At 39.8% G+C, this 12,046-nt stretch overlaps 1 pseudogene; it reads right to left on the minus strand.

The window, feature by feature from the left end:
* Positions 1–7,164: 7,164 nt before the first annotated feature.
* LOC117287229 lies at positions 7,165–7,458 on the minus strand (annotated as a pseudogene).
* Positions 7,459–12,046: the final 4,588 nt, after the last annotated feature.

Below are 12,046 nucleotides of genomic sequence, written 5' to 3' on the forward strand. Positions count from 1 at the left end.
GCAGGCATAGAGCCAACTGCGCTAAATCCCTGGCCCCCAATAACGTCCATGTTTAACATGCTACCTGTAGTACCTGTAGAAGGGACCCAGACCATGGGCCCTGCCCAGCCCAATCTCTCTCCCACCATCTAAGGGGCCCGGGTTTCCCCAGTTAAAATGTGGCTCCTCTAGTTTAAATAGGTGTAACAGTGGTGGCACCAAGGTTTGAACTGAGGGGCACTTAAACTCTTTAGTATCCATCCAAAGCTCCTCTGCTACCCAAATATACCATACACACATCATCTAGATTTTTATAAATGTGCTTATTGTGCAAAAGTGCTTTGAGACAGCCATCCTCACATCCAGACTGCAGCACCCAAACCAGCTGGCGGGTTAATGCCCCAGAGGTTGTACCTTTGAATACAAGACTAGAAATGGCAGGTTTCTTAGAGTCCTGTTGGGTGGAGATTTGGAGCTCAAGGCAGTGGGAGGTAGGGGAAGACCCAACCTGGCTAGGCAGTGGAGGCTCTAAGAGGTTCTGCAGCTCTAGTCTGGAGTTCCGCTTACTGCGTTTTATATAAGGAGGCCTCCGATTGGCACCATCAGTAACTGGGAAGGCTTTCAGGATGCTGGGGCAGCTCCTATCCCGCTCTCTTTCATCCGTGCCAGCCAGAGGACACCCCACCTCAGTGCAGTGGGGACAGGTGGGAGACTCCTTAAAGACATTCAACTGCAGCACCAGGAAAGGTGATGGGGTGATAAAACACCTGCAGGCCCTGCACTGGGAGTTGAGTTTGGGCCCTAAGAGGCCAGCTAGGGCAATGCATGGGAAAGCAAGGCCCCTGCGTTTTGGGTTTTAGTTTCATGCCTGAGCATGTGCCACCCTGGGCAAGCCATTCCCTATCTTATCCTCCGCTTCCAGTTCCTGGCACACCTGGGACCTCTGTGCTCTTTCCACTCTCACAGGTGGGCTAACAGGGATGTGTCTTCTCTGGGGTCACCTAAGTTGCCAGGTGGTGATCTTAAACTCCCACTATTATTGTTTACATAATTAACTCTCAAAGACAGCTGTTTAATTCATTCAGCATTCATTTCCCCTTGTTAGGCATCTGGCCCCAATTTTTCTATGGGGAAGCCTCCCCTCCCTTACCTCTGACTCCAAGGGTACAGAGGGACTAGGCCTGTAAGCTCCGGCATTCTATCCCTCAAATCTTGGAGCAGGTACAGGTCATATGACCTGCATAGCCAAAGGTATCAGGCTTATTAGGGCTGCCCAACAGTGAAGGTTTGGAAGGTTTTTACCTGAGAGCATCTGAGGTCGGTTCCGCTAGCCACCACCCTGCCTCCACTGCCAGTGGAGCTGCTGCTGGGAAGGCAGAGCCAGGTGGGGGTGGAACTCTGGGCCATGGTGTAGCTCAACCCCTGTGTATGAAGTTGCCTTGGCACTTAGGATATTCATGTGCAGGAACCACTCAGGTGCCTTTTTACTGAGTCAGTTTGAAGGAAGTTTTCTGTCGCTTACAGACAGAAGAATCCTATTGTTTGAATCTTCTTAAGTCTCTGACACCATCAGTTGGCAGCTAATTTTTAAAGAAAAATATCAAATCTACTTAACAGTTTTTTTATTTTGTTTTGCACCCCTCAGGATCAAACTCAGGTCCTAAGCATTGAGATACTTCCCTCCTCCCCCCTTTTTTGAACAGGATCTCCACAAGTTTCCCAGGCTGGGCTCAAACTTGAGCCATCTGCCTCAGCCTCTAAAATGCTGTGGCACAACCATGACTGTCTAACAATATTCCGTTTTAACAGTTTCAAATGTGCCCTTTAAAAAATTAACTGTAGTTCATTTTTGTTTGTAAATTATGTATCATTGTCCTCTTTGGTGATATGATCAAAGTTCTTCACATTTAGTGTCTAAACTTATTTTGGCAAGTTTTACTACTAACTATATTACCTGGCTAGTGACAGCCATTTTTCTGATTATTCTGTATACTGGATAATCTTTTGTCCATGTAACATCATTTGAGAAGTTATTTTAAATGATGACAAGGGATCTAATCCAGTAAAATTCTAGAGTTTGATCACAGCCACCCAAGTAGGACAGCAGACAGTGACGCTGCCTAACTCATGCTCCACCTGCTGGCTGGCATGTTTCCCAGACATCAGTCGTAGGACACATCTTCATTCCAGAAATATTAAGTGGTAGAAGACAGTGCATCAGAACAAATTTAGGGATATAGTCATCACTTCTTGGGGGACAGTTATGGAGTTAAGCACAAGAGATGTGACCTGAAGTAAACATTGCTCTGTTTCTCAGGTGCTACACATCTATATATGAGAATAATGAAACTTCATTAGTACCTTCTTCCATGTAACTTCTGGAGTTAGGAACTCCAGAAAGGAACATCAGAGTCCAAGGAGAGAAGAAGAGACTATCCAAGGGCATACAGCCAGAGAGTGACAGGGCTCAGGCTAAAAGCTCCATCTGACTCCTCACATGGTCCTCATGCTTCAGTGCCCTTCCCTATGGATTGCATCCCAGCACTTGATGGATCCAAGAAGCCTCCGATGATCACCCAGGCCACATCCACATGCTTCATGGTAGGGGTTGTAATACTCATTTCGTACTTCAGGTGTATATTTTAGAGTCAGGCAGACCTTGGGTTTGAATTCTACTTCTACCATTTCTTTAGTTGTGTGCTCTTCAGTTCACTTTCTCCTTTTACTGGGCTTCAGTTTCTTCACCTGCAAAACGGGCTACAGAAGCCCACCTCATGGGATTGATGTGGAGTTTCAGGTAAGGGCAGCATGGGCATGAAGTCGGGGAAGATAATTTTATTTCACTCTTCTCTCTACAATGTAATTATTTCCATGGATAATCATGAAATAAAATGAATAATAGTAATAATCAGAAAGAAAATACAGAGAGTGCAAGTTTTCTTTTATGGGATTTCACATACTGTGCTAGTGAAAACTAAATAAGTGAACAATTTTATAATGCAAAAAGTAATGAATACTTTTAAATCACATTCATGTCTTTTTTCCTCAAAAAAAGAGGATCACAAATTGAAACTCATTATCAACTTAGCAAAAGCCTGTGCCAAAATAAAAAATAAAAAGGCCTGGGGATATAGCTGGACAAAAAAATATATGATTTTGTTTTACCTTCACTGATTCTTTCATATTCTTTCCTTTTGTAGAGTGGAGAGTTTCTGAACATTTTTCTTCTCTCTGAAGAACCACTCTGAACATTTCTTGCAAGGCAGGTCTACTGGCCACAAATTCTTTCAGTTTGTTTGTCTAAGAAATCCTTTATTTCTCTCTCACTTTTAAAGTTTTTTTATTTGTATGTTTTTGTTTGTTTGTTTTTCCAGTGCAGGGGACTGAAACTAGGGCCTCTGCACAGCTAGAAAAGTGCTCTGCTATTGAGGTGGAGTGCTCTATAGCCCTATCCCTCTCCTTCATTTTTGAAGGATAATTTTTGCTGCACACAAAATTCTACACTTTTTAACAATTTTATTCTTTCAACATTTAAAATAGTTCACTCTAATTTCATCTTGCTTGAATAATTTTTGATGGAAAATCCAGTGTAATTTTCATCCTTGTTCCTCTATAGATATTTTCCCTGCTTTGGCTCTCTTTGCTTTGTTTTGCAGTTTGTGTATGATATGCTTAGATGTAGATTTTTTAGTATTCATCCTGTTTTGTTTTCGGAGCTTCCTGGTTTGTGGTCTGCTATTGATCACTAAATTTTAAAAAGTCCTTAGCCATTACCACTTCAAAGATTTCTTTTCCTCGTTTCTCTCTTTTCTAGTATTTCTATTATGTGTATTACAGTTTTGGTCATTATTGCACAGTTCTTAAATACGCTGTTCTGGTTTTGTTTTTGTGGTGCTGGGGATCAAACCTAAGGCCTTGTACATGTTAGGCAAGTGCTCTTTCTCTGAGTTACGTCCCCAGCCCTCTTCTGGCCCCTCACCCACTGGTTCTACTTGTTGCATTTTAGTTTAGGAAGTTTCAATTGACGTATTTTATATTGATTTACTGATTCTTTCCTCATCTGTGTACTGTCTGTTGATGGGCCTGTCAGATGTGTTCTTCATTTCTATTATTGTTTGATATCTTGCATTTATTTAATTTTCTGGTACTTCCCTAGCGTTTCTCTCTGCCTGTTTACATTACCCCTTATCTTTATATTTCATCCATTAGAGCTTTTTGCCTGTTTGTCAGTTACTTTACTTTCTCAGACTGATAATTCCCAAATCTTTACCTATCTGCTGATTCTGATGCTTGATATATCTATCTCTTCAGACTATTTTTTAAAATTGCCTTTTAGTAAGTCTTATCAGTTTTTGTTGAAAGCCAAGTATGATGTATTGATGGTAGGAACTGGGGTAAAGAGATTATTAGTGCAAGGGTCTATATTTGGCTAGGATTTAAGTTGTTTTCTGTTTGGCTGTACCTATGGAAGGTAGAGCCTTCTGTTTCTTCTAGTATCCTTATTTTCATCTCCTGTTATAGTTTGAGTGTTTTTTTGTCCTCCAAGACTCCAAGACTTGAAGCTTAGTTCCCAGTGCTGCAGTGTTGGGTGGAAGGTTTTGGAAGGTGACTGAGTTGTGGGGGTTCTACCTTCATGAATGGGATTAGGAGTCCTTAGAAAGGGCTTGGAGGGTAGTCACCTTCTTTGCTCCTTTGTCAGTACTCCTTTCCAGAGGACACAGTATTCAAGGAGTATCTCAGAAGCAGAGGATGCCTCACCACACAGGAAGCCTGCTGACATCTTACTTTTTTCTTTTGGCTTTTGAGACAGCATCTCACTATGCAGTTCAGACTGGTCTTGAACTCACTATGTAGCCCAGGCTGGCCTTGAACTGGCAGTGATTTTCCTGCCTCAGCTTCCCAAGTGCTAGGATACACCACCATCCCCAGATGGAACATTGATCATGGGACTTTCCCATCTCCAGAACTATGAGAAATAAATTTGTTATTATAAACTACCTAATCAATGATAACCTTTTATATCAGCACATGCCAAATTTAGTCATCTGTCTCCCCTGTTGTCTTCTGGGTTCCCTCCTTTAGAAACTCCTTAAATAGAGCCTAAGCCTTATAGTTTTTTCATCTCTAATTCACTTTTATTTTGCAGGAGCCCTGTTGAGGTAGTAGGAAGGTATAGGGGAGAAAGCATTCTGTAATCCTATGATTAGGTCTGAGACTTTTATGGGCCTGTACTCCTGGGCTATCACCTTCACAAGTGCATCTCAGTTTCCTCTTCCCTTAGATGAGACAAAGCTAGAGGAGAGAAAAACATTTTGAAGTCTAATTTACATGAGATACAATACAGTGGTACCTTGGTTCATGAACACTTTTTTTTTTTGGTACTGGGGATCGAACTCGAGACCTTGTGCTTGCGAAGCAGGCAGTGAAACCACTGAGCTAAATCCCAGCCCCATGAACACTTTTGTTTGTGAACACTTTGGTTTATAAACAAAAGTATTTGGCAAAATTTTGTTTTTATTTTTGAACACTGTATTGACTATAGCCATCTTTCCCACACAAACATAAATGTGGCCATCTTTTCCAGAATCATGGAACAAATTAAATTTGTGAACCGCAGTACTACTGTATATCCATTTAAATTGTTTTTCCATGAGTTTTGATGTTACACATGTTACTATAACCACAGTCAAGATAGAGAACATTTCTACCACTCTAAAAGGTTCATTTTTCTTGCTCCTAGTCAGTTCCCCTATCCCAAACTTTGGACAACCACTGATCTGTTACTACAGATTAGATTTGTCTTTTCTAGAGTTTCACAAGAAGAAAATAATGCAGAGTGTAGTATTTGTTAAATTGTTTCTTTTACTCAGTATAACATCTGTGAGATTTATCCATATTGCTGGCACATTCTGCATGGTTATACAAGGAAGCAAGGCCACATTTTTTTTTTTTCTACCAAATGCAAGTTTGGATACCTTCTTTTGAGAAAAGGTGACTATTTCCCATCTAGCAAAGTCCTACGTGACACAGATGCTTGGAGTTTCTGGTTATATGGATTTCTTTACTATCTGTTTAGACACGTTTCCTTTAAATGTGCTTAGTCATAATTTCTTCGCATACTTCAAGCATAGCAACGTATTGCAACAGACTGAATGCAGAAAAGATGTAAGAATTTGTGTTCTATTAAAACAGGCATTAAAAACTTTCAAAAATATAAAATAATGCCACTGTTCTTTTTGTGAGAAAACATATTTGTATAACATTCTATCCATCAAGGAAACAATATAAGAAAAACTTACAAACCAAAGGACATGCTTCTAGAATAAAATGAACTTCTGAATGCCCAATGTTCTTTTTCAAAAATAAATAAATAAAAAATTTAAAAATACAGGGGAGGAGATAAAAGGAAAAAAAAAAAAACAAAAGACTCATGCAAGGCCAGATTGTGAAACTTCATCATACCATAGATAAACATCAGAACATAAAAAATTAGGAATAAAAGAGATCACACATAAAGGAACACAAATCACAATGGCCTTATCCTTCTCAACAACACTGGAGCATACACAACAATGTGTTAATGCCTTCTTTCTTAGGGAAATGATTATTGATAATTGGAATATTACCAACAAACTATCAATCATGAAGGAGAAAAGCATTTTTAGATGTCATGTGGTAGTGTTACAATGATCATCCTGACAAACCATACTTCCCTGTATCCATAGCACTCTGAAATGTGATTTAAGTATGAGAGGGATCTTTTCCTTTACCCTTTGAACCAGCACTAGACTTGTGACTTTTTTGACTAAAAGAATATGGAAGTGGGCTGGGGATTAAGCTCAGTGGTGCCACTGCCCACCTTGCAAGCGCAAGGTCCTGAGTTCGATCCCTGGTATAAAAAAAAAAAAAAAAGTATGGAAGAATTCACATTGTGTGAGTTCTGCAGCTTTAAGAAGTTTTAAATGTCTCTTTTCACCTTCTTGGAATACTAAGCCTGCCATGGGCATATCTGTTGGGAGACAGAAGGTTGTCAAAAACTGATATATCAAGACACAGCTGTGTTCATTGTGAAGACCTTAGAGAAATTTAATATTTTCTATTAGATTTTTTAAACTTTAGAACTGTTTATATATTTAGGATATGAGATTTTTGTTAATGTTTTGCAAATATTTTCATTGTGGTTTATCTTTTTTCAAATCCAGAATGCATTTAATGGAAGTTTCCAATTGATCTTGATTCAAGGTGCTTTCTGAGCTGCTTCTTCCTGAAATAACACCCTTTTGGAAGCCTTGCTTTTCATCCTATAGGCTGGCAGAGGACGGTAGATCAGCCAGCACACATACCTACCATGTGTGCCTAAAGGTCTGGTGATTTTATTGCATCCCAGACATTTCACACCCATGGAGATTCTGCACCAGGTGCTTCTTTTCTCCCCTCCTCTTCTCAAGAGGCATGAAGGAGATCCTTTGTGAGAGTCATGTTTTCAGGTGGAGGTCATCATTGTTGAATTTGTTTATTGGCTACAAAGGCTTTTTAGGTGGTCACATAATTTTTTTTGTCTTCTTGGTTTTGCTTTTTTACTAAGAACTTTTTAACTTAAGGATGTACTTTAATTTTTTTCTCAAAAATCAAGTAAGAGAAAAAATAGTGTAAGAGCCAAAAATATAACAGACAAAAATAAGTATAAGATAGTGCAGGATGATGGTGGATGTCAGAATAGAGAGCTAAGTTTAAAGTTGTCTCTAATGAGTGGTCTGGAGTGAGAAAGGGCCAGGCAATAAACTGCTGCCTTTCTACAGATTCTCAATCAACTTCCACCATGGAAGTTGCACTGATATTGTGTTCCTTGAATCTGACTGCTCACTAATCTTGCTTTTATCCATCTGTCAAAGGCTTCATCATCTCTGGCCTTGATCTCAGGTGGCTCAAAGGTCTCCTACTTCTACCCATATCCCTGTTTCAGATATCTACAGCTGCTAAATAAACCACTTCAGAACGAAGTTATTTGGTCTCACAATACTGTGGCTTTGCTGGGCCAGGTAGAGTGGTTCCTCTATCTATGTGATAGTGCTGAGCTGTGGGCACCTGTGGGCTCAACTGGCACAATGTCCATGGTGGCTTCCTCAGCTGGCTGGCAGTTGATGCTAGCAGCTGGTGGAGATCTCAGCTGAGAGATCAGGTCTCAGGTCTCCTGTGTGTGGCCTCCGTGTAGCTGTGGAGCTGAAGTTTTGAAGTGGAACCTGATGATCTTCTTAAACCTGGGCTTGGAAGTCCCACATCAGCCTTCCACTGCCTCCTATGATCAGAGAAAGCAGAAGGCCAGCCTAGATTCAAAACTTGTGGAGGCATCACTGGGGTCCATTTTAGCAGACTAGCTATTTCTCAGCCCATTTTCCAGTTTCCAGGGAGATCTTTAAAAACAGACACCAGTCCCTTGCTGAGATTCACTAATGGCATCATCATGTGACTATACCTGTGGGGTAATGCTGCTTTACCTGGCCCCACTCAACACTGTCCCTTTCACCTCTGTTCCACCTCTCCTGGTTTTGCAGCTGTTTCTCCAGCTCCCAATGCTAGCCCTCAGACTGTTGCACTTGCTGTTCCATTAGCCTAAACAGTTCTGCTCCAGATCTTCGCTTGGCTTCATCATGTTTTGCACTGCTACTAAAGTTGGATACCTGACATTATTTATTCATCCACTTTTGGTCTGCTTCACTAGAACGTAAGGTTCTTGCTGGCAGCACTTTCCTCTGTCTCATCTTATACTCATTCCTAACACCTAGAATAGCACTGATTAAGGAATGGCATTACCATAAATATACTATGATTAAATGAACTCATTTTCCTAAATCTTGGGCATTAGTTGATTTGATAAATACACAAATTAATGTTAAAATAGAAAAAATGACAGCTCTCATTACAGGCAGATCCAGTATACCACCAGGTCTAGCAAACAAAGCCACTGGCATGTATTTCTACCTTTCTAACAAAAACTGACAACTGTTTTTGCAGAGTGCCACATGTGGCAGCTGCTATAAGCCCAGCCTCTACTGCATGCTTGGAACTCAGGGAACTTGAATAAACTCATCACACACTCTGGGCAGAAGCCAAGGGAGCTGCCGTTGGCATTTTAATTTTAATCTATTTTTTTATATCAGCTGTCCTTCATTAATTCATTAAATAGAATTAGTGGTCTGAACGAGAATCCTTACACTGACTTCTCAATGGTTAAGAAACCAATGCAGTCAAAAGGTTCTCAAACAAAATAAGCCCACATTTATTCAGGATGTGTGTTAAGGGCAGAATTTTCACACACATCCCTTGTGTCAAAGACAAAATTAAATCTAAAATCAACAAAGTCTATTTACTCATAAACTTGTACTGAGGAAAACCTATCATACTCATTGGTGTATGCTCTATTAGGGTAGGATCTATGGAAGCACAGGACTGAATAGCTGGCCTTTGAGTACATTTGGCCATCTTGGATTAGCTGCAAAGGGTAAGCAGCCATTTGGGAGCATTTCAAAAGAGGAAGGAGGTGGAGTTTTCTGTAGCAAGCCATTTCCTGGAATAAGTGTGTGCTTGGGTGGGGGGGTGTCAATGGAATGCGTTTTGCAGTCAAACTTTCATCATGGTTTTCACAGGGTAGGATGGGGAAGTGGTGGTATGTGGCTGCCATGGCAGAAAGTTTCTCATACACATCATCAAATTTTAAAAAATTAACATTTTAGAGTTGGGAGGTATCTTAAAGTTCACAGATCACTTTGAACACTTCTGTCCCCACTTCTACTTCAGGTTCACTCATGTTCCCAAGTCCTAGTCTGTGAATATAAATAACCATCATGCTTCTCATAAATAAAACAATAAATGAAAATGTAGTCAGCAACATAAACCATTTCCAGCTAATTCCCCTTAACAGAATCTGACTGGTTATGTTCAGGGGCTCTGAGCTCCCTCAGCCTCAGTGTCCTTTCCCAGATCTGGGGAAGGGTCTTGACTGGCTCAGGACAGATTTAATCCTATCCAATGAAGATGAGGGGAGATGGCAGAATGGGATGGTGTCTTAGTCCATCTTATGCCGCTTTAACAGAATATTACAGACTGGGTAACTTACAATAAGCAGAAACTTATTTCTCACAGATCTAGAGACAGGTTAGTCCAAGATCAAGGTGCTGGCATCTAGCAAGAGCCTTTCTGCTGTGACAGCCTGGAGGGAGATGGAAGGGCAAAGACAGGGCAAGAGAGAACAGAATTTATCCTTTTACAGTGAACATAATCTCACAACAAACCCACCACCGTGATGTTATTAATCTATTCATGAGACCAAAGCCCTCAGGAGTCAAATACCTACCTCCCATTGGACCCTACCTCTCAACACTGTCACAGCAAGGATCAAGTTTCCAACACATAAACCTTCGTGGGAAACTTCAACTCATAGCAAAAGGCTTCTGGAAAATGGAAGATTTTGTTTTCTTTTGTAAATCATAGAAATGATGGCTCATTTTATGTTGAGACATGGGTGGTGTTTTTAGGGTGGAGGTAAAAAACAACTCTGGTCTAATTTGACAACTCAAGACATTAAATCTCTTCTAACCCTACAGTTTCCCCTTTTAGTATTTTATCTTAGTCCTCTGGGGCATTTAGAAGAGAAAAAGATTACATGTTCAAAGATGTATTGGCTTGAAAATTCATGTTAATAAAAGCAAAGAAATGGAAATAGCCCAAGTATCTGACAATAGGGTATCAGTAAACACTATGAAGGATTCTGAAATAGGTCCATCCCTGTTCTTCAGAGGTGCTGCATCCAGCCCACCTGGGGATGTCTACATCTTAATTGCTTTTGAGCTACTTTAGAGTTACATAAACTGAAGGAAACTGATAAAGTAGATTCTTATCTACAGAAATGTATACTGTGACTATAGGAATGTAATGATTATTGTTATGGATATTGGCCAGTTTTGACAGGTTTGTATCTATTATGCAAATTAATTTCAGTACTCTTACTGGGCAAATGTATTAATTTGCTTTTTGGATTTTCCTTTGAACCAAATAAAACACGTTAGCATTTCTTTCATTAATGAGTAAATACAATCTCTACATGTTCATTTTGTATTTTCGTCAACCATTTTACTTTCTAAACAAAAAATTAAGATAAACACAAAGCAGCTCACATAATTCCCTAAATTACCTACTCTGCTATTCAAAAATATTTTAATATAGATGCTAATTTGTGTCACTTGTACTACTAGTTTCAGTTTCCTGAATTTTTGTTCTATTATCTGTGTTTTGGCTTTGAGGAAAGTTTTTTTTTTTTTTCCTTTCTGGCACCTGAGCTCAAGCTCAGGACCTGGCACATGCGAGGCAGGCATGGAGCCACTGAGCTAAATCCCCAGCCCTGTGTTTCAGCTTTGTAAGAATCTTTTTCTATAACTTGTACTGAGTAACTACTTTAAAGATAATGATAGTGAATTTTATGAAAATTTTTTCATAAAATTAAAAAACGGGAAGCAGAGAAGAAATGCAAAATTTTTAATATGCTGTGATTAAAGTGGAAATTTTAAGTGTTTAGGGCAAGAACTAGAAGGGAAGAAGGTGAAATTGAAGTTGGGTTTGTTCAGAGTAGTGTTCTTATATAGTTAAGTCCCTGACTTAGGAACATGAACTGCCAATTTTCACAGGCATATTGTGTAAGACTCACAGGTATGGCCATGAATTTAGCTCAGTGGCATGGTGCCTGCCTTGCAAGTGCAAGGTTGAGTTCAGTCCCCAGTATGGGGGTGGTGGTGGTGGGGAGCGATTCACAGGTATAGTGCATAACTTACTTTGTTGGATTACAAACAAATCCAATTTACAAACATTCTCCAAGAACCAAACATTCATAAGTTGGGGACTTACTGTTTAGATTTTTAAAATACTGTTTTAAAAAATGACCCTATATTAGTTTCCTATTTGTTTGTTGCTGTAAGATTATCATGAACTTACTGGTTTAAAACAGTACTAATTACTTTGATACTGCAAGTTCCTAAGTACAAAAAGCATTTCATGGGACCAAAAATAAGGTATGAGC

Source organism: Fukomys damarensis, unplaced genomic scaffold (genome assembly GCF_012274545.1).
Source record: "Fukomys damarensis isolate Sample0158 unplaced genomic scaffold, DMR_v1.0_HiC HiC_scaffold_22, whole genome shotgun sequence".
Lineage (NCBI taxonomy): Eukaryota > Metazoa > Chordata > Mammalia > Rodentia > Bathyergidae > Fukomys > Fukomys damarensis.